This window comes from Myxocyprinus asiaticus, chromosome 10 (assembly GCF_019703515.2).
Source record: "Myxocyprinus asiaticus isolate MX2 ecotype Aquarium Trade chromosome 10, UBuf_Myxa_2, whole genome shotgun sequence".
Taxonomy (NCBI): domain Eukaryota; kingdom Metazoa; phylum Chordata; class Actinopteri; order Cypriniformes; family Catostomidae; genus Myxocyprinus; species Myxocyprinus asiaticus.
In genome coordinates this window covers 14852645-14877663 of record NC_059353.1, presented here as the reverse complement: position 1 = coordinate 14877663, position 25019 = coordinate 14852645, and the positions used below count along the sequence as shown (strand labels likewise).

Genomic DNA, 25019 nt, shown 5'->3' with positions numbered 1-25019 from the left:
GACTTCCGCTGTTTGTCAGTAAGAGATTTTGTTTGCTAGAGAAAAATATATACAACAAGCCTCCATAAAACCACCAATGGGCTGTTTCACAATAAAGGAAATAACTGCCACATATAATTAAACAGTCTTTTGATACAATAGTTCACTGCCAGTACTATGATGCGTTCTTTGGAGGGGCTTTTTGATTCTTAGGGTTGGTAAATTGTCTCTTTGTCAGACCGGGGTGGGGGGCTCCTCTTGATCGTTTTGCCATATGACCCCCCCCCCCCCCCCCGCTCCCTCCTTTGACCCGAAAATGCAATGGTTCCCATTCCATGAGATAGCCTCTTTCCCCCGGATAACTAACAGCAGGAAGGAATTTACACATTGCTATACCAAAATGCACAAAACTCTTCTGGAATCATGGGAGAAGTGCCTATTTTTGCATGAAGGGAATACTGGTACTAGAAAAATTGTGAACATCCTCTCCACTACTCTGAGTGGTACACTTTATCTCTCGTGATGCTTTGATGAAGACCTGAAATGACATTATCTAACTTTAAAAGCTGATGAAAGCCGGGGAATAACATAACGCTGTCCATTAGGCACCTAAACATATCCAGCTTTGATCCAATCTCTACAGTGTTTGTTAGTCTAATTCCAAATAAAATATTTAAATATTTGAAATGCGTTTTGGCGTTTACTGTGCATCTAACAGAAAAAGCGAGTTTGATTAATGAATACAGACATATTATTTTAATCTGTGAATCACAAACTGTAATCTGCAGACAAGCAGAACTGTATTTTAACGTAAACTGTAATTGTCATTGCCAGCAACACCAGTGCTATGTACTGTATATTTAGAGCATGTAGAACAATTCAGAAATGTTCAGACATCATGACATATAGTTCAGAATGATTTATCTTCTCAGCTCTGTGACAGATGCCTAAGGGCAGCCTTAAACTGGCAATGAGTAGACATACGATGTCCAAGAGAGCTCTTGTATGATGACACATTCTTGAGTGCAGATTAATTTGTTTTGGGGCGAGAACGGTTTTAGAAAATAAAGCCTTTATATAACTGACATAACAATACCCCACTTCCTGTCTGTTGTCATAACAAAAGTGGGATTCTGGGATGTTATACACCAATTATACACCATTTGGCTGCAATGATGAGAGTGACCTGCCTCCATGGCAACAGCCTGAGAACCAATCAATGTTTCAGCCTGCCTTGTAGTCTTTCAGTGCTGGAGAGTTATCGCTCCCCATTAAAGCCAACTGCACCACTTGCAGTCAGTGCCCTGCAACTCACAGATGACTACATGACTGATCGCAGACTGGGTGTATCAACTACTCAACCATTCATCCCCAACTGATGCCCTGTGTACATCTGGTATTAAGATGCGTTTTGGGTGATCCGATCACAAGTGTACAAGCCAGACACATCACCGTTACACTGGTCCTTCTCTTTTGACCACTTCCCTGCTGAAGGGACCAGCTTAACCAGCATGCAATTCCCATGCTGGTGTAGGCTAGTTTATGCTGGTTAGTCCTGCTTTGGTGCTATCTAGCTGGTTGACCAGCATAGCCATGCTGATGAAGCTGGCTAAGCTAGTTTAAAGGCCTGGTGGGGACACCAGCACACCAGCATCCAAAATACAACATAAGCTGGTGACCAGCAATGCTGGTCTTTTCAGCAGGGTTGTGTTCAGATTTCAACGTTAAGTTATTTTAGTGCAGTACCTTTAACTGAGCTTCTAATGAGTGTGCTTCTCATACCTGAATGTGTTTGAAGTGGAAGAATCTCAGAACAGTTTGGACCCTTTTATAGCAGTCTTCAACGTCATCCCGTTTCAAACGGATCGCCCAAAACGCATCTTAAAATTACAATAACGAAATTCATTCACGCACAGTTTATTCGTGATAACATGTCAACAAACATGAAAGAACGGCCCGATTGTGCTGATTTGCACAGAATGGAAAAAAATACAAAAAACAGCTGAAAATAAAAAAAAAAAAACAAGTGGATAGGGAGACGTCGGTGATGTTTTATTTTATTTTCTAATTATTTTTGTTGCTTCCCAATACCTTGCTCTCCTCTTGCGCTCTCTCTATATTTCATTGGCTGTTGCTCATTGTCGTTTCTCGCTCGTCGGGACAGTGCACACCTGACGACAAGACATCTATCTTGTCTATCTGTCGTAGCATCTGCGACTAGTCGGGACGTGTCGCAGGAGTGCGCACAATCTGAGACTTCTCAATGCAGACCAGTTGACAACTCAAATCATCAAAGGAGACGAGTTTGAATCGTGCAGTGTGCACTAGGCTTAAGCAAGCCCCTCCTCTTCTGCACCCAAAACATGCAAATAACAACTTGGCCAATTTTGGAAAGCCTGGGAAAGGTAGAGACAGAGAAAGAGAGGATGAAATAGGAAAATAATAAGAGACTAAGAAGCCAACAGAGTAATCAGAAAGACAGGGACAGAGAGAGAGAGAGAGAGAGAGAGAGAGAGAAAGAGAGAGATCTGGCAGAATATCTCTTCATCGTCAGAAATACAAAGCAGAGAAGGATCCTTACCAAATACAGGCTCAGTGACCTCTATTCTAGCCACAGAACAAGGCAGATACAGACAAATACGACTTCGAAAAGATGAAAAAGTCTGTGCTCACTTTGAGACTGGAGAGATTATGATAGATGCTTTCTCCTTCACTGAAATAAAGAGAGAAATACCTTGAGGGAGAAAGATTGTTTTACTAAGCCATGTTTACCTTCATCCATGCATGGGTAAACTTGTAGCACACAGTTCAAACAGGTTCATGTTACAACAAGAAAAAAGAAATCGATCTAGTCCAACACTCTACAACAACTCTCAGCACTCGAGCGAGAAATACATCACTTGGATGTACATCACTTGGAGAGATAACATAACATGAAATTTCACCACTGGAATAGCTTGGGGAAAATACCTTCAGGTATAGCTACATTTAAAGAGCGTTATTTTATACCAAATAACTCTCTCTTGCGCAAAGAAGCTGTCTTTCTATTTCATTCCTGTCACTAAAAAACTAAAATCTCTGTTGTATCTCCTGATGGTACCTTCAGTGTGTCCCTGTTCACTCCAGACCATGGGCAACCAGTCCTTGTCTGCCTCAGGTGTAGATGTCAGTCATGATGTAGAACAAACGGCTCTATTGAGCTTGCAAATTCACATGAATATTTTACACAGCCTGCTAAAAGCCCCACAGAGAAAATGTCAGCAGAATGAAGCTCGACCTGTGTATGCACGTGTAATATATTACGCATGTGTATATGGATGTGTGCTACTTATTAGATGGAAAATAGCAGATCAATGTAAACAGCCGTCCAGCTGAACAAAAACAAGCAATATGATGGGCTTGAATACAGCCCTTTTGTCTCTACAACGGCCTAGGAGTTTGAACCCTGGTACCCTTGCATGCTTAATAAGAGTCATACCACCGGACTATGGCTCCTTAAATCTTAAATAATGAGCAATTAGGTTAATATGTTTTCTGAGTTAACCCTCATTGGAATAAAATCACAATTTGCAATAGTAGCCCAGATCTATGGTAAAATTGCCACATGTGTGTGTAAATAGGTTATCTATCACAGCAACCACAAGGCATCTGGTGGTCCTAAACATGCATCATGCCCCTGTGCACATGTCTGCTCTATGTGGAACACTGGGCACAACTATCACAGGTGGCAAAATAAGGTAAATACCCATCCAGCTGGAGAGAAACAGACATAATGCTTCTACACTGTGTATTAAGTATAAAGAGACGTAAAAAAAAAGAGTCTGAATTTCTCAAGTAATGAATAATTACTTGTTTAAAACGTATAATAAAATATTAAAAGAGCCCTTCTCTTGATGAAAATCTTAAAGGGGTAATATCATATTTTTTCCCTGATGCCCACTAATAATTTTAAAGTTTTGAGCTGTAAATACAGTCATACTTCACTTTTACATAGGCCTAAGCATTTTACACTCTCTCTTAGAATTAAACAGAATATTTTTGAAACACTGCCTTTAAGACTTTTATGTAAACATTATTTTCACGTGTTAAATTAATTACAACACTTACTCACAGGTTGATGGTTTGCTGTTAGGTCACTATACTTGATGTTGCCCTATACTTCAATAACAGCCTCTTCGTAAATTCCTTTATTTCATTTGTGACCCTGGCACAAACCATCCACAATGTGCTCAAGTTAAAGGTGCACTCAACAACTGTTTTGTTTGTCGTCTTGGACGACAGCGGTGCAGATGCAGCATCATTCAAACAGAATCGTTTTCAGTTTCAGATGCCATTATAGAAATTCACTATTCACAGCCATGATTATTTTAATCAATGAGTGAAAGTGTCCCATAACAGGGCAGTTCCTGAGATTAAGTGAGAAGTATTCAGCTGGTCATGCGATCCTAACATGGCCGCCCCCATGAGGGGACCCTCTCCATGTAAAATTAAACACCTTTTAAAAGGTTACTGATATGACTGGAGTCTTAATCTCAAGTGAGTGTTAATGACATTGCAATTAATTTCTTTAGGAGTAAAACCTTTTAAATGATGAAACAATTACTGAGTGCATTAAAATGTAATGATCAGGAATCTTTTTTAAAAAATAAAAAAGCCACTCTTTCCTGATGCTGGAATCTTTGGAAGGATACTGTTATTGTTAATTTTATACTAACTGGAATAATATATAATAAAAAGTATAATAAAATAATAAAAAGATAATAGGATCTTTTTCTGGTGTTTAGAAATAGTAGAATCTGTCCTTCCTCCTTTTCACTTCACTGTGATTGGGCAAGCCAAATTGCTAAACACCCAATGGACCCTTTTCACAGACCTGTTATGACGCGTTTCTGCCTTCTTTAACAATGTAAATTTAGCAAAATTTCCAATATTTAGTGTAAATTTATAACATTGTATTTTGTATTATATTACCCTGGAATACGTTTAAAAAAATCAGTTACCATAGCTGCGATGAGGCTTCTAACACAGCTGCTGAGAGAGTGACAGAAAATTTGGCCTATTTCTCTCTTCTTACTGCTGTTATCCAGCGCTGTATATTTTCATCTTCTTTTGCAAAGCTGTGAACGTGTAATTGTTGATTTTTTCTTTTGCTATAGATAGCAAGAACCTTTGGGCCAAATGTGGAAGTTAGCTGTCACACCTGGCCTAGATCTGGCATGGCTAAACACATGTGGGCCAAACTTTCACTATATATGTTTTGCCAAATCTTGGAGGGAATTTTCTCTTTGGTCACAACTGGCATTGAGGTATATGGCCCAGATGACAACACGTAGCTGAGAGCCATGTGTGGCTTGGTTATGGCAAGCCATGGAAAACGTTAACTTTTTTTTTTTTTTCTTGTTTTTAACTTAGGACCAAAAGTGTTAGGTGTTGTAGATGATGTGTTATAAAAAGTGTCTGATCTGTGACTAATTCTATTAACTCTATCTAACTCTATTTTCTTCCTAACAGGTTGTGAGTGAAAAAGATACTGCCCATGGGTGAGATTTTTCTAATATGACTACCAACTTTAATACACTTTTCATGTGATATGTTTAACATTATCTTATATGAAAAATAAAAATGATTGTAAGTACACTCACATCATGCATTAGACAATTCTAACCACTTCCAACGTTACTACCAACATCAACACACTTCTGTAATGTTTAACATGCTATTTTTACTTCAAATAAAATAGATTGTAATTTAATTTTGTGGTTTATGTTTGATTTATTGTGCAGTAAATTAAAGTATTGAGTAAGCTTGGTGTTCATAGGGTTAAATTCGGGGAAAATACGGGCATTTAGTCTATCAGCCAAATTTGGGCCACATAAGGGCAGTAAGGCCTTAATAGAACTCAGCCAAACAAGAATTACACATAAGGCCCATGTATGGGCCACTCAAGCTTTACTAATTTGGCTTTCTACTGGTGGAGTTATGGCACTGTTTTGGTTCAGTTCTGGCAAAAAACATCTGTACCAGGTTTGGGCCATCATTCACTTTCTGAGCTGGGCCACATTTCAGCTGTTTATTTGGACCAAAGCTGTGCCAAAGGAAATTTGCTGACTGCGGTTGGAGCAAACAGGTAAGCAAAAATTGTATTTGCTGTGGTCCCCCATTCACCAACTATGTTTATCCATTCAAGTTTATCCAACTACTTGTATGACAACTTCCACTTCATGAACGCGGACGTGTGAAAAGAGTCCATAGATGTTGTTGAGTAAATGTGGGCGGTCTCAGTCATATGTTAATGTATTTATCTCACTGACCTTTAGAAATTTCAGAACAAACCATTTTTGCACATTTAAGAATGGACTAAGTAAGAAAATCAGTTCTGAAAGCTACAGATGTTTTCATAGAGCCTGGCATCAAACACTTATTTCTAAAGATTTTTCATTATATGACCTTATACGACTTTAAATTCATTCTAAAATGCTATAGCAGGCTATCGCTTACATACACAATAATTTCAGTCCCACTATGAGCTACATGAATAGGTCAGAAAGCTACAAAACGAAGCCTCAGTAATCCTTCTGCACTCTAAACTCTGAATCACAACACCCCATCCATTAGCTCCCTGCAGTACACTTGCAGGTGTTGAAGACAGCATCTGACAGGTAAAATGTACAAAAGGGACAGATAGAGGTATGTGGAAGATAAATCGGAGAGGCAGGAGCGCTGAATGTTGGGGTGGGGTGAATGACAGTGTGTGTGTGTGTGTGTGTGTGTGTGTCTGGGCTGTGTGGTTTAACAGACAAGGCAATGGCTCTGCTAAACCTAATTAATCTTGTTGAGAGCTTCTGCTCTAAATTCCATTAGCACTGGACCGGCTTTCTCCTTCTGCTGACCTGAATGAGATCAGCAGTGTAATAGGTGTGTATTTGTAATGTGTATGGTCATGTGCAAACCAGTGTGTGCATTTGTGTGTATATACACTACCAGTCAAAAGTTTTGAAACACTTGACTGAAATGTTTCTCATGATCTTAAAAATCTTTTGATCTGAAGGCGTATGATTAAATGTCTGAAATTAGTTTTGTAGACAAAAATATAATTGTGCCACCATATTAATTTATTTCATTATAAATCTAAAATGTAATTAAAAAAAAAAAAAAGTTTTTGAAATTGATGACTTGGACCAAATAATAAAGAAAAGCAGCCAATAAGTGCCCAACATAGATGGGAACTCCTTCAGTACTGTTTAAAAAGCATCCCAGGGTGATACCTCAAGAAGTTGGTTGAGAAAATGTCAAGAGTACATGTCTGCAAATTCTAAGCAAAGGGTGACTACTTTGAAGATGCTAAAATAAAACACAGTTTTGATTTATTTTGGATTTTGTTTAGTCACAACATAATTCCCATAGTTCCATTTAAGTTATTCCATAGTTGTGCTGACTTTACTATTATTTTAACATGTGAAGAAAAAAAAATTATAATAAAGAATGAGTAAGTGTTTCAAAACATTTGACCGGTAGTGTATATATGTGTGTGCGTGTGCGTGTGCGTGTGTGTGTGTGTGCCTTGCAGTCCAGCATCCTTCAGTTTTATCCACTGCTCTAAACAATGACTAGCTCCACAACAGGCCCACTGTGCATTTACATTCTGAGTCAAAGGTAAAACAGAACAACAGTGGGGTGGTCATCTGATGTCCAACAGCAGACCTGACAGCTCTCAAAACATAATTACAACATTAAAATCATACACAGAGTATAGCTTCTTGAATTGCACATTGAATACATGAGAGTATACAGAATTGTATCATTCATTTAAAAAAAAAAAGTTTTCAAACTCACTGAGTATTTTATTATGGACAGCTGTACACCTGCTTATTTATGCAATTATCTAATCAGCCAATCATGTGGCAGCTGTGCAATGCATAAAATCATGCAGATACGGGTCAGGAGCTTCAGTTAATGTTCACATCAACCATCAGAATGGGGAAAAACGTGATCTCAGTGATTTCGACCATGGCATGATTGTTAGTGCCAGAGGGGCTGGTTACACATCGAAACTTGAGGCAAATGGGCTTCAACAACAGAAGACCGCATCTGATTTCACTTTTGTCAGCCAAGAAAGCTGATGGTGCAATGCACAGGCTCACCAAAACTGGACAGTTGAAGACTGGAAAAACATAGCCTGGTCTGGTGAATCTCAATTTCTGCTGAGGCACACAGATGGTAGGGTCAGAATTTGGCACTAACAGCATGCCAACCTGCCTTGTTTCAACAGTCCAGGCTGGTACATGTATAAGTAAAAGTACTGCTACTGAAGAAATAATTCACTTGGGTACAAGTACTGAGAAATATTATGACTCAAGTAAGAGTAAATAAGTAGTTTGCAGAAAAACTACTTAAGTAATTACATTACAAGTTACTTTATGAAAATTATATTATATATAGTATATACGCTTCCATTTTTAGTACACAAAGACATTTTTGTTCTTGAAATAAACAAATGCTTCCTTTCACCAAGGATGCATTAAACTGATCAAAAATACTGTCAAAACCATTAATTGCCAATATTACTATGGTTTGAAATAATTGTTTAAAGTGATATTTATTCCATTTTTTTCTTTACCCGTGATGGCAAGCATATACTGTGTCACCTATTCCTTACAAAAGCATTCAAAATTGCTAATTTGGTACTCAAGAAAATGTTCTTATTATTACAAAAATTTAAAATGGTTGCACTACCGTGTGTTATGGATCTTAACCCCATTGAACTTTTGTGGGATCAGCTAGACTGTAAGGTGTGTTAGAAGTGCTTGAAAAGACAGCCACATCTATGGCAAGTGCTGCAGGAAATGTGGGATGAACTGTCACCTCAGTATCTGGACAAACTGACAGCTAAAATGCCAAGGACCTGCAAAGCTGTCATTGCTGCACGTGGAGGATTTTTTATGAGAAATCTTTGAAGTAGTTTAAGAAGTTCTGAACATTTTATTCAAATTGTAATAGTAATTTTTGACATTATTAATGTCCTGACTATAAATTGTGATCAGCTGAATGCCACTTTGGTGAATAAAGTACCAATTTCTCTCCATAAGAGCAAAATCTGTACATTATTCCAAACTTTTGGCCGTCAGTGTATATAAAAAGTTTGTTTTAGAAATTAAACAAGATATCTCCACATTTATATCAAAATACATTGTGTTAATGTTTGACACAGTTAAAAAATTGCCTACCTAAAAAACAAGTGAAGTTTGATCAGTGGTTAAACATGCTCAGATGGTTTCCTTGTCCCTGAATGAATGGCTCCTTTCAAGAATAAAATTAAATGTGCAGAAAATCACAGTATTACAGTTCTTGTATAGTGATAGGGCTGAAAGTCTTGGAGAAGTTAGAGAAGAGAGGACACCGGCAGCAGTTTACGAGAGCTGCTGTGCTCATGATGATGTGCCCTGTGGGCTTCCATCGTGCCGCACACAAAAACGCGTTTTATTTTATAAACAGATTTAGCGCTTATAACTTTCTTCTTCCCAAAAATTCACAAATATTATGTATTTTTTTGTACTTTGTAATTATGGTGAAAAATAATTGTAGCGAAGTTGAATACTTCATTTTTAATCAACTAAAGTAAAAGTACTATTATGCATTTATACTTAAAAAGTTTAAAAAAGTTAAAAAAATTAATCAAGTACTGTAACGAGAGTAGTTGTAATTCGTTACTTTACACCTCTGGTGGGGGGGTTCTTGGTACACTTTGGGCCCGTTGATACCAATCAATCATCACTTGAATGCCACAGTCTATTTGAGTATGGTAGCTGACCATGTGCATCCCTTCATGGCCACAAATTACCCATCTTCTAATGGCTATTTCCAGCATGATGGTACAACATGTCACAAAGCAAAAGTCATCTCAAACTGGCTTCATAAACATGACAATGAGTTCACTGTCAATGAGCCACTTCAGTGGCCTTCCCAGTCACTAAATCTGAATCTAATAGAACACCTTTGGGATGTGGTTGAACGGGAGATTCGTAGCATGAATGTGCAGCTGACAAATCTGCAGAAATTGCATGATGCAATCATGTCAACATGGACCAGAATCTCAAAGAAATGTTTCCAACATCCATTCCACGAAGAATTGAGGCTGTTTTGAGAGCAAAGGGAGGCCCTACCCAGTAATAGTGTTCCTAATAAAGTGCTCAGTGAGTGTATTTTTCATGATAATTTTTTTTTTTTTTTTTTTTTTTTTTTACAAATATCATGAATTGTGAAGAATATCAAGTTTTTCTCAGGGTTCCTTCATATGACCTTGACAAAATATGCCTTTTCATAAAAAATGTCAAAACATGATATTTTTCAAAACCTCACACACAGTCTTGAGGGTCTAAAGATTTTGACAACAAACTGGCAACTTACATGTTGTTTACACCACCTGACTTCAATTTAGTGGACAAAGGTTTTTCAAATATTATTAATATTGTAAATATTTTATTCATATTTTTACTGTTTTTGTTTTTTTAAAGAAACAATAATAAAAGATTAATCTGCAATACTGACAGATATGAGTGAGTGATTATGAGTGCAATCATCATTAGCAACATAATCACCACCTCAGAGCCAATGCAGCAGACTTCAGCACATACTGTAACTGGCAAACTCAGTTGCAAAAGTACACATCAGTCCTGTATAATTCTGAACGCAATGGCCTACTATAGAGCTGAAAACACACATTTCATCCCCCCATCAACATGAGGACTAACAGAGCACTCCATGATGCTCCTGGCACAAAGTCCAGCTGAGAGGCCCTGAGTGAACCCCTCTAAACTCATTTCACTTTTCACAACCAAGACAAAAGAGAGAGGAAGAGAGGAGAGGAGTCTTTTTATGATAAAAGCTAGTGACTTCAAATAATACACACCAAGGAAAACTCTATAACATATATCAGAGGTATTTCACACTTCTGATCCAAAAATTCAACATCTTCTGTAGTTGATTATTTTCATTGTTTCATAAGGGCCCATCTCTCTCTGATTGTTCTTGATTGTGCTGTGGGTGGATCTGTAATCAGTGAGCCCCAGTCACAATCAGTTGTTAACATGTAAATCAGAGCAAACAAAATAAAGTGAGCACGTAACTGCCAAGCCTAGGTTCGAATTCCATTTGTCCTAATACAAATGTGGGGGCTAACATATGCATATGCACACACACATAAATACACAACCCTCTCACAAAGGGCTGAGTGACCTCTTGCACTGACTTTGTGTCTAAATCAAATGCTTTGGTGATTTTCCCAGGCTGCTCTTGGGGATGATACAGAGCATCTATTGAGCTATTCTTGGCAGTGGGAGTCACTGACAGTCCACTGAAGCAGAAGTGGATAGAGTAAAGACAGGCCTGAGGGAAGAGAGGGTGCCATCCAGCAGATATATATGGAGATGAAAAGACACATTTAGGGTACGTTTACACGACAACAATGTACTAAAAATCCTTTGCATTTTTGAAAAGTTTAGCGTACAGACGACAACGTTGCCAAAACGATCCCCGTTCACACGGATCAGCGGAAATGACTAAAAACGCTGTATTATGCATACCAGGCCAGTAGTTGCCGATGTCACTTTATAAAGAAACACTACGCGCCTGCGCACATAAGCATTCTTCCACAGAGCGGTGAATACAAAAAATGAAGATGTCGATCGCTGGTCGTAGTTGTGATGCAGTAAATCTACACTTTGCTGGAGAAGCGTCAGTAAACTCAAAATCTTGGGCAGCACAAACACAGTCCTGTAGTCCGACATTGTAGTTTTGAATGTCTCAATCGTTGTTTTTAAGTACTTGCACGCATGCCTATAGACTGAACACGTAATACGCGTGCGCGTGACATCATCATTTTCACAAATTCGCAACTTGCAATTTGAAACCCATTTTCAAAAGTTTGCGTTTTCAGGCCCCAAAACGCTGTTGTCGTGTAAACGAGCAGCCAAAACACAAAAAAAAGTTTTCCGTTTTTAGTTGAAAACGTTGTCGTGTAAACGTACCCTTAATATATATATTAAGTGCATCAATCTCCCCTACAGTCAGTCCAAATAATAATAATAATAATAATAATAATAATAATAATAATAATAATAATAAATAAAAAAGTATAAAGGCCCCTATATACTCCTGGAGAAGTTCTTATTCATTTTTCATTCAGAGATAAAAAGAAGTTTTAAACAGCCGAGCAACAGTATACTGTTTGCGAACAATCAGACTCCAGCCCCACCTCTGTGGGAGGAGTTTAGAGGAGCATTTAAATATAAGGACTAATGTGACATTAAAATGTGTTATCAATGACTTTATGCCTCATTCTATGAATAGAATTTAAATCAGGTCAGTAAAAGAAGCTGTTTTAATCACTCGATGATGATTTTAAATAATATTTATGCAGTAGAAATGTTTAATTTGTCTTGTTTACATTCTGAATTAATGACGCTAATGCGCTAACACACTATACGTGGCCATAATATGCGCCGGTTACACTGTTATTGTAATTTATGATGACACTGATAATATTGCAAAGATGAGTGATTAAAAGTGTTAATGTGCAGAATAAAGACAAAAGAATGATGATAGGCATACCTTACTTTGGGCAGATGTGTGAATGGCTTTCGCTGAAGATGGCTCATGAGTGAATGGGCACTTGAGACTATTTGAATAGATTTGATTCCTTTTGTAGACTAATTAAACAAACAAAACAAAAACACATGACATGGTCTTGGAAAATGTCTCTAAGTGAACGATTGTACAGATGTAGGTAACCACCAGCTCAGTAATAACTACATGCCGGTGTGTTCATCTTGACTTGACTGACTGAACAACGTAGACAAAATAAGCTGTCAGCCTCAAGGCAGGTGGAGCTCTAAGTCACACCTACCGATGATGTGGACCAATGGAAGTAAGAAGGTGTTTAGCAGCCAGTTAGAGGTTTTCCTAAAAGTTTGCCAAGGCAAGCTGTTACAAACCACTGAAACGAATGCAAAAACACCTTCTTTTTGGCCAGATTTTGTTCTAAATGACGTCATACCTGTTCGTTCTTCTGTTTTGTACAAAGTATATTGGGGCCTTAAGATGAGCCCTTTTTGTGTGTTAAAGGGGCTTTATGTAAGATTGACAACAAGCATTTGAAATGGGTACTGCAGTCCAAATTCAAAATATTGGAGAGTTGTGTGCCCCGCCCCAGACTCTAAGCTCATGCGGGTTGCCGGAAAGTTGACATGCAAATTAGCCTATTCAGCATCCGTTTAAAGGATTTCTGGGCTTTAAGCTATCTCCATCTTCCAAAGGCATCTCCAGTATTTATCCTTGTTTTACTACGCCTCTGGTCATGGTGGTTTTTAGATGGATGGCGAGGCTTTTTAGGTCGGGTGGAATCTGTTTTCTCTGATTCAGTTCGTTTGCTGGCTTCCATGGCTGCAGCACGCAGTGTTGTTTGCCTGCATAAACAGAAATTCTGGCCTGGAATGGAAACTTCAAAGTAGAATATACTGGTTGTAGCATTGTTATTGGAGAAGCCAGTATTTCAACTTAGCATGTTTCCTAATTCTCTAATGACATCTTATGGTCATTTTATGATTTAGTAGAGTAAAAATATTACATATAGCACCTTTATGTAAAGATCGTGTTTTGTCACTGCGGGTTATGTCAGAAAGATTTGAAAAAGCCATATACTGTAAATGATCTAATATGACAGGTGAATTACTTTCTTTATTCAATCAACATCACATCAGTGTATTAGTTGAGAACCCGTCGAATTCGCACCCTAGTTGCCGAATTCCGAACAAGATCCACCATGCGGTAAATGTTTATGCCCCAAAAATCACTCTCGCTGTGCTTTTGACGTAATTGAAAGTGAAAGAATGCTGTTAGGGTAACAGTATGTTAGGGTTAGGTTTAGGGTTTGGGGTATATAAATGTAATTATTTCTTAAAGGTTTCCAAAAACCAGACGCACTGTGCCTTTCACCTCTCAACCATTCAAATAAGTTAGTGAAAAAATGCTGTTTTGGTCTCAGTACTGTTCCACATGTGCACAACTGTAGTTCCAGCTTCAGATATTTCAGTTCAGAAATTCAAAAAGAATAGACTCATATTAGCTGACAAAACAATCGACCTCCTGTCGCTGATTTTCCCGTGAGATCAGTCTGATTGAATTCCATTCTAACCCGTTTTAACCGACACCAATGTCAAACCTAGCAGCAGCAATCTTCAAGACACAGTAAATGCCAGTTTCTCTTCTCTGAACGGATGCCTTGGAGTTCTCTTGTCATATTAGCAAGCGATGAGAGACAAAGATCCAAATAGGCTTTTCTCAGATTAAAGCTTCCCTCATAATAATGACTAGAAACCAACTCCCTCATCTGTTAATGAAGCCGTCGCTGACCCATTAAGAAGCTTTGAATTTAACTCAAACTGATAAACAATGAAGTTTTAAATAATCATACATCTTAAATGTAGCTGGAGGGAATTTATGAAAGGCAGGACAATATGATGAAATGACTTCAGTTCGGGCTCAAGCAAAAATCCATTATTTTTTCACTTGAGAGAACGTTGTGAGGCCAAACAAAGATTCACACTCATCTCTCATGAAAACAGCACAAAATGCGCTAATTTAAACCATAAATTTCAATGGCATGGTAGAGAATCAGTAGATAGCCAGTGGCGGACTGACCATTGGGAGAACCGGGACTTTTCCCAGTGGGCCGGCCGCGAAATGGGTCCACATGGGTCGTCGCGTTATACAGAACGCACCACAAAACGGTGCCGCGATATGCGGAAGGTGGCAGCGATATGCAGAAAAGGACAGCAACAAACTCCCACCCCCCCCCAACTTTTGGGGCAGTTTCTATGTAAAATCCCGGGCCGAATTTTCTTCCCAGTCCCCCTGTAGATAGCTGTACAATATACACTGGGGAATACTTTGCTTGGCTCTTATATCATTACATGACTCATCGAACATCTGCTCTACTGGATCATATTATAGAGGACAAGCTTAGACAGAGACGTTCAGAGTCTTTTGAAAGCCAAGGACGTATGAGTGATGTGCCTATGAGACAATTCTAAACTGACAATATTCCTTCCCATGCACAAAGGCTGTTGTGTTGTTGTTAGAAGGTGGAACAACTGATCTGAGAATAATACAACATAGTGATGGAAAGCTGATTCTAGATCAGTGCGAAAAGACAGCTAGAACAAAAGAGACCACTTATATATTGGCACAAAAAGGACTGCTACAGACAAACTGCATGACAATTTCTTACATTTTGTGCGAAGTATGGGCAGAATTTAAAGTCTACATCAAGAATGTTACTGTAATGGATTAACTATGACTGTTGGGCAGAACAGCAGTGAAATGGATGAAAAGATTTATCATCTTTCTCTTCCTCTCCCACTCGCTTCTCTAGACGTCTCTTTCCGGTCTTACCTCCTCTGGTCCACCATCATTCTTTTCATCACATCTTCTTGTTCATCTTCATTATCTCTCCTTCCATCTTCCACTCTCCCTCAAATGAAATACAAAATGTTTGGTCTGCTGCCGCCTGACTCAATTAGACATGGATCTCTAAGGGGCATTGCTGCTCCCTTCATCCCTCTATTATTACATAACCGCCTTCATTACAGAACACAGTGCCTGGCTCTTAAACAACTTCACTTACTTTTTTTTCCTTTACCACCACACCCATTATTTTAACCTCCCTCCATGTGTGCATTGTTCCACACATCTGTGCCTCATCATGACTGAACTTTTATATGAGTGTGCAGCCGGGAAACCCAGATGAGGATATTTCTTGGTATGACTCATAACTCAGTAAAACAAAATGCATGTAAGCTTTCTTGCAATCTTTGCAAGCTTTAATTGTCTGTTTCACTAATGTTTCATAATAGATAGGTGGTTAGACAATGGCCAGTCGTAGAATACATTAATTTTCTATGGCACATTAGAGGTGTTCAGTAAAACTGGTCAGCATAAAAGCTATTCAGAAAATATCTGCAGAGAATGTTTATACCTTATAATTACTGATGTCAAATCTCACTCTGCTCAAATATGACAAGATTCAGAGAATCGATCTCTTTAATTAAATTACACCCAGTTAGAAGACTGCCAAGAGAAGCCCTCTATCCAAGGCAATTTCACTCAACTGTCCTGGATAATTCAAAAAATGTCAGACAAAATTTTCAAATTTCAGAGATGAACCAAAATTCAGTTAACCTAACATTAATTAAAAAATTTTGAACACAAGCAATCTAAATATTACAAGAATGATGCAAAATGTTTCAACACATACACTCTTAAGCCCAAAGTATACCTTTTTAAATGTTTTCGTCATTTCTGGTGCGAATGCGATCCTGTCAAGGTATACATGAGCGCTACGACTGATATGAGATACTGGACTATTTCTCCTCAGGAGTTTAGACACATGTCTTTATATTCCTTCGGACTCGAGTTATACAAATATACATCCACTGTTGTTGTCGTTTCCACATTCGTCTCCTGTTGATTACTGGCGATAACATCTTTTTCTAGTGCTTTTTTGTGACCGCAATGGCTTAAATGTGAGTGTTGCTACTAGTGCCCGACCGATATATCGGTCGGCCAATATTAGCCTTTCACCGATGCATCGGCGTATATGTTTACCGATATGAACGCAGATATGAATTTTTTTTCAGAACATAAAATGCAGAAAACAATGCTTTAGAATTGGTGTCATTACGTAGTTTTTCCAGCAGAGCGCGCTAGTTGAGTGCGGAGTTGATTGGTGTCTTCTCGGTAAATTGCTAACTAGTTTGTGAAATACATACTGGAAAGTTAATATACAATGACCCCATAATTTTCCCTTTTCAATATAACTAATATAACATTAACCCTGTCCCTGGCAACCATGTCACTCATGTCTGTTTGCTGTTAGCCAGCTATAGTTTGTCAGTGCAGTCATTAATGTAGCAGATTGAATGGTAACATCAGAGCATCTTTTTGCAGCTCAGCAGACAATGGTGTGGTGGTGGACTGTGTCTAATGAGTGTTGATTTCACGCTACGTTGTTACCTAATTGGTGAGACGCAATGCTGGTCCATCTTTTACTCTCTGTGACAACGAGCTTATAGCTAACTAGCTAATCATGTAGCTACTTTCATTGTTGTCAGCTGAGTGGAAGCTAATGAGTAAACATGTATTCACCAAACTGTTTTGTTCAGGATTCACAGTTTGGTTCTTCAACCGAACAATTCCAGTCATGGCATTTATAAAATGTAATATTTAAAAGTCTGGTTTTCCACCGTTGAAAGTATCCCTGAAACTGCCCCTAATTAAAATATTAAAATATTGGCAGTATTAAAATAGTCATCATTTGACTGATACTAAACATACAGTACTGATGTTTATTTCGCTATTTATTTTATTTTTATTTATTCTTTATTTTAATGGTCAGCAACTGAACTGAACATACAGTACTGATGTTAATTAAGCTATTTATTGGATTTTTATTTATTCTTTATTTTCTCAATGTTCATTTCTAGAATTTGTTGACAATGTATAATAATAATGTCAAATATTATTTGATAAAAATATTTAAGAAAGCAGCCTTCTGAGTACCTTTGCATAGTCATATTGGTGCAAAATCTGTGAAAAATCCACATAGAAAAGGTCTGTTTTCATTCCAGCTCAAAAATGAACTATATCAGCCACCATATTGGTAATCAGTATCGGTCTCAAAAATCCCATATTGGTTGGGCTCTAGTTGCTACCTTGTTGTCCCACTAATTAGTGCAAATAATTCTAGGCGCATGTGCATTCTGCGCATTCAAAGCAGTTCATTTTTCTAACATGCAGTTAGAAAAATTGCAGAACCCTTCTACATAGGGGAGCCTACAAGCTTAGCAAAAAATAGCATAATGCGGCAGTCCCATAGACATTCTATGGTCAGTACACTAGCGAGGAAACAAGATGCCGTTTTTTTAATTGATGTTTATGGAGGAGATGCTTCATTGTGCTAAATAAACTGTTTTTGTGAGGAAACGGCTCATCACTTAATCTTTAACATGTTTTACACTAAACAATCCTTTTGGAATGAACTATGTGTGGAGTTTACTATGATAAAATTGCTGTTTTATAAGAGAAGTCACTTACAATTTTGCGATAGGTGTCCATTTACGGCTCTTGCCATTCTTTAGTATGGTATCCGCAAACGGTGACTTACTGTCGTATCACGCTAGTTAACCATTACTCTCTCTCCTATGGTAAAAGTGCGGATGTTGTTATCTCATTAAATAACAGAATGGAATGACTAATTGCACTAGTTGTAAATAGCACCTGCCCACACAGTCCAAATTTTGGGGTTGATGTTGGAAAGGTCGAGGGGGCCGACTGTGTGCCGCTGGCGCCCCCCTTTACATGGCGCCCCTATGCATTGCATACCTTGCATATATGGTTTTTGCGCCTCTGGGCCCAAATGTACTCCAATGTTTTTAACACTACACTGACACTGAGGTCATGCTGCAGTGTCTGAACCGCAAGCCTTTTCCATTTCTGAGTGCAAGTGTCAAACACAGCTGCTAACCACATGGACTGATTCTTTTTTTTTTTTGGTCAATACTGCTAAAATATAAGTGGGCTGTGTTGTAAGTAAAGTTCTACAGGAATCCTGCAGGATTTTCATTGTATCTGAAGGATGTTTGCAGGTATCCTCCAGGAATGATGAAATCCTGCAGGACACATGGACAAACTGTGCAGGATATTCATACAGGTTTTAGAATGGAACTTTAAAAACCACAGAGACATGCAGGAATGGCCAGCACACTTCCTGCACAGGAGAAAAATCCTGCAGGATTTTGTCATTTCTACAGGACAACTGCAAACCTCCTGCAGGAATAAAACAGTATCCTACAGGATATACAGGAGGACATACTGATGTAATAACAGTAATAACATATATTAACACTGCTGTTATATGTAAAAGTACCTGACTGTCTTTTCAAAACCAAGACAATTATTTACATAAAAAAAACTAAGAATTTAAGAAGAGACACCATTTGAAGAAAACATATATTTTTTACTATTTTTAAACAAATATTGAAAATGGCATTTTATGTGTTAGAGTGTGCAGTATATGCTGTAGTGTTTACACATACAATTAAAACGATACATATTATTAAGCATCAGACTACATACATAACCTTTTTATCTATTTACATTTGTACATACATGTGTCTGTTACGTCAGTCAATGCGTCCGTTATCGCCCTGAACATTACATAAATAGTTTTCATTTATCACGTAATGTTATACAAAGTCCAGTAAACATAAAAAAGCTAAATCAACATTTGGTGTGACCACCTTTGCCTTTAAAACAGCACCAATTCTCCTAGGTACACCTGGACAGTTTTTCTTGGTTGTTGGCAGATAGGTTTCAAGCTTCTTGGAGAATTCACCACAGTTCTTCTATCTATTTAGTCTGTCTCAATTGCTTCTGTCTCTTTATGTAATCTCAGATTGACTCGATGTTCAGTGGGGGGCTCTGTGGGGCCATGACATCTGCTGCAGGGCTCCCTGTTCTTCTATTCTAATCTTTTCTATTTGCAAAAGTTATGTTTGGGAGTCTAACATTTATATTTCCTATTGACACAATAAAGCTGAAGATATAAATAACCATCTTAAGACAAATGCTTTTGTGAAACATCTATTATACAAATGAACAGTATTTATTTACCAAACTAATTTATTTGCCTTTAGAGTATTTTAAGTAATTCCTTTATTATATACAGTATACATATCCTAATTTTGCATTGTTTCCATTATCAGAAAATAAAAATCTATTCTGTTATATTTATCACAAAAAGCACCATGGTATTTCAATGGTTTTTTTAGACAACCTTGGTATTTTTTTAAGTACCTTGGAGTACCATTACAATATCATGAAATATGAATATAGTAATCATTTGGTACCATGTTATTACCCCAGTAAAACCACAGTGCTTCAAAGTCTTCAAATCTTTTTCTTGTCTCATCACTCTTCTCTAAACTTTCATCTCTGCTCCTTCACTTCATCCTGTCATCTTTGCTGTTTCCTCTCTGATCTCATCATCCTCTTTATACAACTGACACTTTTTATTTTGCTTTCTCTTCATTTCCTTTCATATTAATATAATGTTATTTTAATAAATTCCGGCATTAATACTAAGAAATGTCAGAAATTAGAGTTTTATGCGATATTGGAAAACCAATCGAGTTTTATTCTTTTGATGAATGTACACTACAATACTTAGAGTGGACTTTTTATCGGACCTGTAACTCTTCTGGGGCAACGTCACTTCAGTGTTCCCGGGGCAAATTCCAAACCGCATTTTTGCTCCCTAGAAGGGCACCGCTGCGGGAAGGGGACACCCCTTGAAAGCATGTTCCAAACAAAAGTGAGGAAACAAGTCTTTTCTCGAAGGCGCCCCTGTAGCACGCTTTCTGTGCACGCCACTGAAACCTATACCACCTAAAAACGTATATTTTTTACACTGTTAGGATCTCATCTCACACCATTGTTTTGATCTATTTTTCACAGTTGTCAGCAATGATGTCCTGTTTCTCAGCTTGTTTAATTCTCTGTTTTTTAGGTGTGACTGACTCAGCTGCTTGGGAATTTAACAGATTATGTCATTCATAATGACAACATTTCCATAAATAAAATTATTCCTTGGTAAAAATGTACTATTTGTGAGGGACAAATCGTGCAGGATACCACCCAAATAGTTCCTGTAGAAAACTCCTGCACAATGTGTACGGTTTAGCACTTGCTATGTTTTGCAGGATTTGAAATCTACCCTGGACAATATTCTTGCAGGGACTAAAGGTGTTTTAATGACCTGTAAGACAATTCCTGCAGAAAATTCTTTCCATTCCTTCATAATATTCCTGCACGATTGCTACAAGAAAATGAGCCGAAAATCCTGTAGGAAAACGGCAGAAAATTCCTGCAGGATTCCTGTAGGTGTTTTTTTTTTTTTTTTTTTTTAGACAATTTTTTTTAATAGCCAATCGTTGTTCACAAGTATATACATTACTTAGAATTCGCACCTATTATTTTCGCAATTGTCTGTCATTGCCCCAATCTATCACATCAGCCAAATCTTCAGATAAATACTTTACGGGTTTGTCTTTATCTGTGGACATCTTTACAGAATTATACCTAAGGAAGGAAGTAAACAAAACACAAATAAACAATAAATACCGTGAAAACAGTGTAACATTCGACGCTAATGCAATGAAATGGAAACAAATAATACAATTTTCTTGGCAAAGCGCGGGCACAGGATTATTACCGTGACGCAATAACACAATGAACACGTGACTAATTCCACAGCACGGGATCAGTTCTGCTTGTTTTCACTGTGAATACCTTAAGTATTTTGGGGGGAAACGTTTCTGCACAACCATCAAGCATAGAGGGCTGTCTTTTGTGGTTGTCGTTTGCTTCTGTTCCCGCGACACATGAGTACTCTGCACAAAACAATCCAGTACGGCGCGTATACATTGCGATTAAACAAAAGAACACACACACACAATGGGATTGAACAATGCCTCATGTCTCTAAGTGAAAATATTACGAATGGTTTTAAATTACGGAAGATTCTCAGTGACAGTTGTTCATTAAAAAAAAGTAGTCTGCCTACTTTTCTGTTGCAGTACTCTAGCATTTTAAAATCGTACATAGCACAGCATACATTGTGAACAAAGGACTGGATGCCAACCTACAACCAACCTATCTACAATGCATCATCACACATCCCCACCTATATACATCCAATATATTTAAGAATGAATGAATGTTTGCAAACTTATTTGCGATTACATTAAAAGCGCGCCATATCTGTATACGATATTGGGGGGGGGGGGGGGTCATAACTTACCGTTGTGTCAGCTCGAGATCAGTAGTTTTAACTTCTTTTATAAAGCGCTGATAAATCACGTTTGAACGTGGTGACCACAGTTAACATCCTTTGTGGTGGAAGCTTTTCCCATTCCAAAGCAATGCTTTAGAATCCAGTCTTTCATTAAGTTATACAGTGATCTAAGGTAAAGACAACTGGTATTTCACGACGTTAACCCTCCAGTAGGAAATGGTTCACATCATTCGTTAAAACAAGTCCTGATTCTTTCAAACGTTCCCCTTTCATAATAAGCTTGCTTTTTGGTCTCCCTCTGGTTTTCTTTCCTTTCTAGTGTACTATCTGATGGCACACACTGTTTTCATTTTGACTCTCATGCTCGGTCTTTGGAGTGTACCATTCGCTTAGGCAGCGGGGGTGTCCCGGGGCAAAGGCGCACAATGAGTGCACTGCATTCTGTATTATCTTTATACAATTATAAATGTATATATGGGTATACTTAAATCATATGAGTGAAATTGAATTGTAAACAATATTCCTGTAAGTGGGCAATGTCAGTGTTCACATATGGTTTCTATAGTGTATACTTATTCATAGTTTAATTAGAGGACACAGGGAGTGGTCAAATATTCCAGGATGTGACCGAGCATCCGCGACGAGCATATGCAACAACAACAACAAACAAAGCGGCGTATTTATAAAGACAGACCGTTTAGAAATGAGAGCATTTTTAATCTTATCTTGTCTATTTCAAAAATGTGAGTGGCACCGTGAGAGGTTTTGCTCAACTGTATTATCGTCCCTGGCGCTGTCTAGTGCTGAAACAGGACACATGTATCAGTAGCAAAGAAGCTTCATGCGCTTCAAAGCTCCTCTAAAAAGACAGACCAAAGAATATACACCACAAATAGTGTTTGTTTTAGATCCTCCAGGGGATGTCAACAGTCTGTGCGGTGTAGGCCTTTAACACACAGTTTAGTTTTCTTCTCGCTTCAACAGGCAGAATTTGCACGGCTTGTTTCTATCGCCCTCTTGCGTAACAGCTGCATCAATACAATACTACAGAACAACCTATATAGGTGGCTAACTAGAAAAATCGTTTGGATTTTAACGTAGGTTCAAATGTTCTCAACACTAAATAAGCTTTTTACTACATACGCATAAAAAAAAATTATATATATATATATATATATATATATATATATATATATATATATATATATATATATATATATATATATATATATATGTGTATGTGTGTGTGTGAGGAACTCCCCCTCAAACCACAAAGAAATATATACTTTTTTGTCCACATAGGCTAGCAAACATCACACTGTAATAAACAGTAATAAAATGCAGTAATAAAATTAACTGACATTAATAATAATGAAAAGGTAAAATACTGTCAGTTTTCCTTAGAACTTTATTGCTCCAATGCATCAAATAAAACATTTGTCTGAATACTTGCATTAAGTTGTAGTCCTCCTATAGTGTTTTTATTTTATTTTATTTTATTTTATATAAATATATGAGTGTGTAGAATCCAAATGGCGCAGTCTATTACTTAAAAAGAACATTTACCTGTTTAAGTACGACTGGGGGAAAATAGACGGATGGGTTTTAATTGCTATAATTTTCAGATATTTGACCCCTCTAAATTGACTTATTAATGTAACTTTTGCAGATTTATGCAGAAGGGTCTACACCTTAAAACGTTTCTTTTTTCTTCCTATATGAAGATGCACAGGGCTGTAGCTAGTGTGGTGAAAGGTGGAAATGATTCTAGGGGCCCACAATTCAACAAATCCTAAACTGTATTTTTTAATAGGAAAGGAGCCCAGAGCAATATACAATTAGGGGGCCCAGAATACCTTCCTACGGCCCTGTAGATGCATATATGCTGGTCATGATACTCTGAATAGATACACATGCAAAGTGCTCGCCCTGTTGGTGCTACATTGAAACTGCAATGAGAACTAGGTTTTCTGTTTGAAAAAAATGCATTGTTGAAATCAAATGTATCTCTTAAATCTAATGGTAGTTCATTGTTTAAGCATGATATTGGCTAGAAGGATTATAACACCCCATACTTGCTTTTGCACACATACATTTAATTTAGAATAGAGAAAACTGACAGGTTAATCTCTCTAAAAGCAAGAAGCTAGAGGTAATAAACTATTCTGTCAAATATTAGATTTCTGCAGACAAAATTAATTCAGATGCCAGGCGAATAATTTGTTAGATGGGTCGATAATTGTCAACTGAATACAGTATTCTACACCAACCATTCTCAGTCTTTAGAGTTCTAGCAGAAACTAAAAGTAGGCTAAGTATCTCAGAGAACTGAAAGCATATCTGAAGGATCTCCGGAGGGTTCCACTGATGTGGCAATTGAGGAACCCCAAATGGTGCTTCAAGTATCTTTTAATTTTTACACAGTATCAGGGCTATTTAGGCCACAGGAATCACAGTTCCCATTTGTAATTGTTCAACAGGACAAAAATGTCATGGAATGTCTATAGCTTGATTGACAATATTATCAAGAAGACTTTAAAAAAAATCCTGTCATTGTTTTGGGCATTCATCACACAACCTGCATTGCATTGCACATTAGCACTTTGCTTGATTTCAGAGATGCATAAATTGATGAAGACTGGTGAGCTCAGATGTTCACTCTTCCATCTAAAATTGTATTTTGGCACACAGTGCAAATACACCAATGTTCAGTTTAATCTTTGGCCTATGTCCAGTACACCGCTGAGCTGGAAAATTTGCCTTATGTTACCATTGTTATGTACACAGCTGATGGCTATGCTGGTTTTGAAATAGTAATTACATCACTTGCAGCTTCCATAGAGGCTGTGCTTTGAGGTTTTACCACAAACTACCAAATGCCATGAACTGCCTAATCCTGGTGCTCAAATAAATGTTTGATCCATGAACCACTAACAGGCTGGCTATGTGAGTCTTGCAGACCGCAAATAAATCAGAACCATCTGTTGAAATTCGATGGAGAGTTTATGGAGTTTTGTTCATGCCAATCCTCGAATGAGGCTGACCCATGCACAACCCACAAACATTTATTTCCCTTTTTTCTTTCTTTTTCATGTATTTAAAGCACATGTTACTGATTTAAATAGACTACTAA

At 37.7% G+C, this 25019-nt stretch overlaps 1 protein-coding gene across 1 annotated transcript in view; it reads right to left on the bottom strand.

Moving 5' to 3' along the window:
- The window catches only part of tmem198a (transmembrane protein 198a), a 35700-nt gene extending 13464 nt beyond the window's left edge, over positions 1–22236 (bottom strand). The window contains exon 1 of the mRNA XM_051709067.1: positions 21893–22236. The gene's annotated coding sequence lies outside the window, so the exon portion shown is untranslated. The remainder of the gene's footprint in view (positions 1–21892) is intronic.
- Between the last annotated feature and the right edge of the window lie 2783 nt (positions 22237–25019).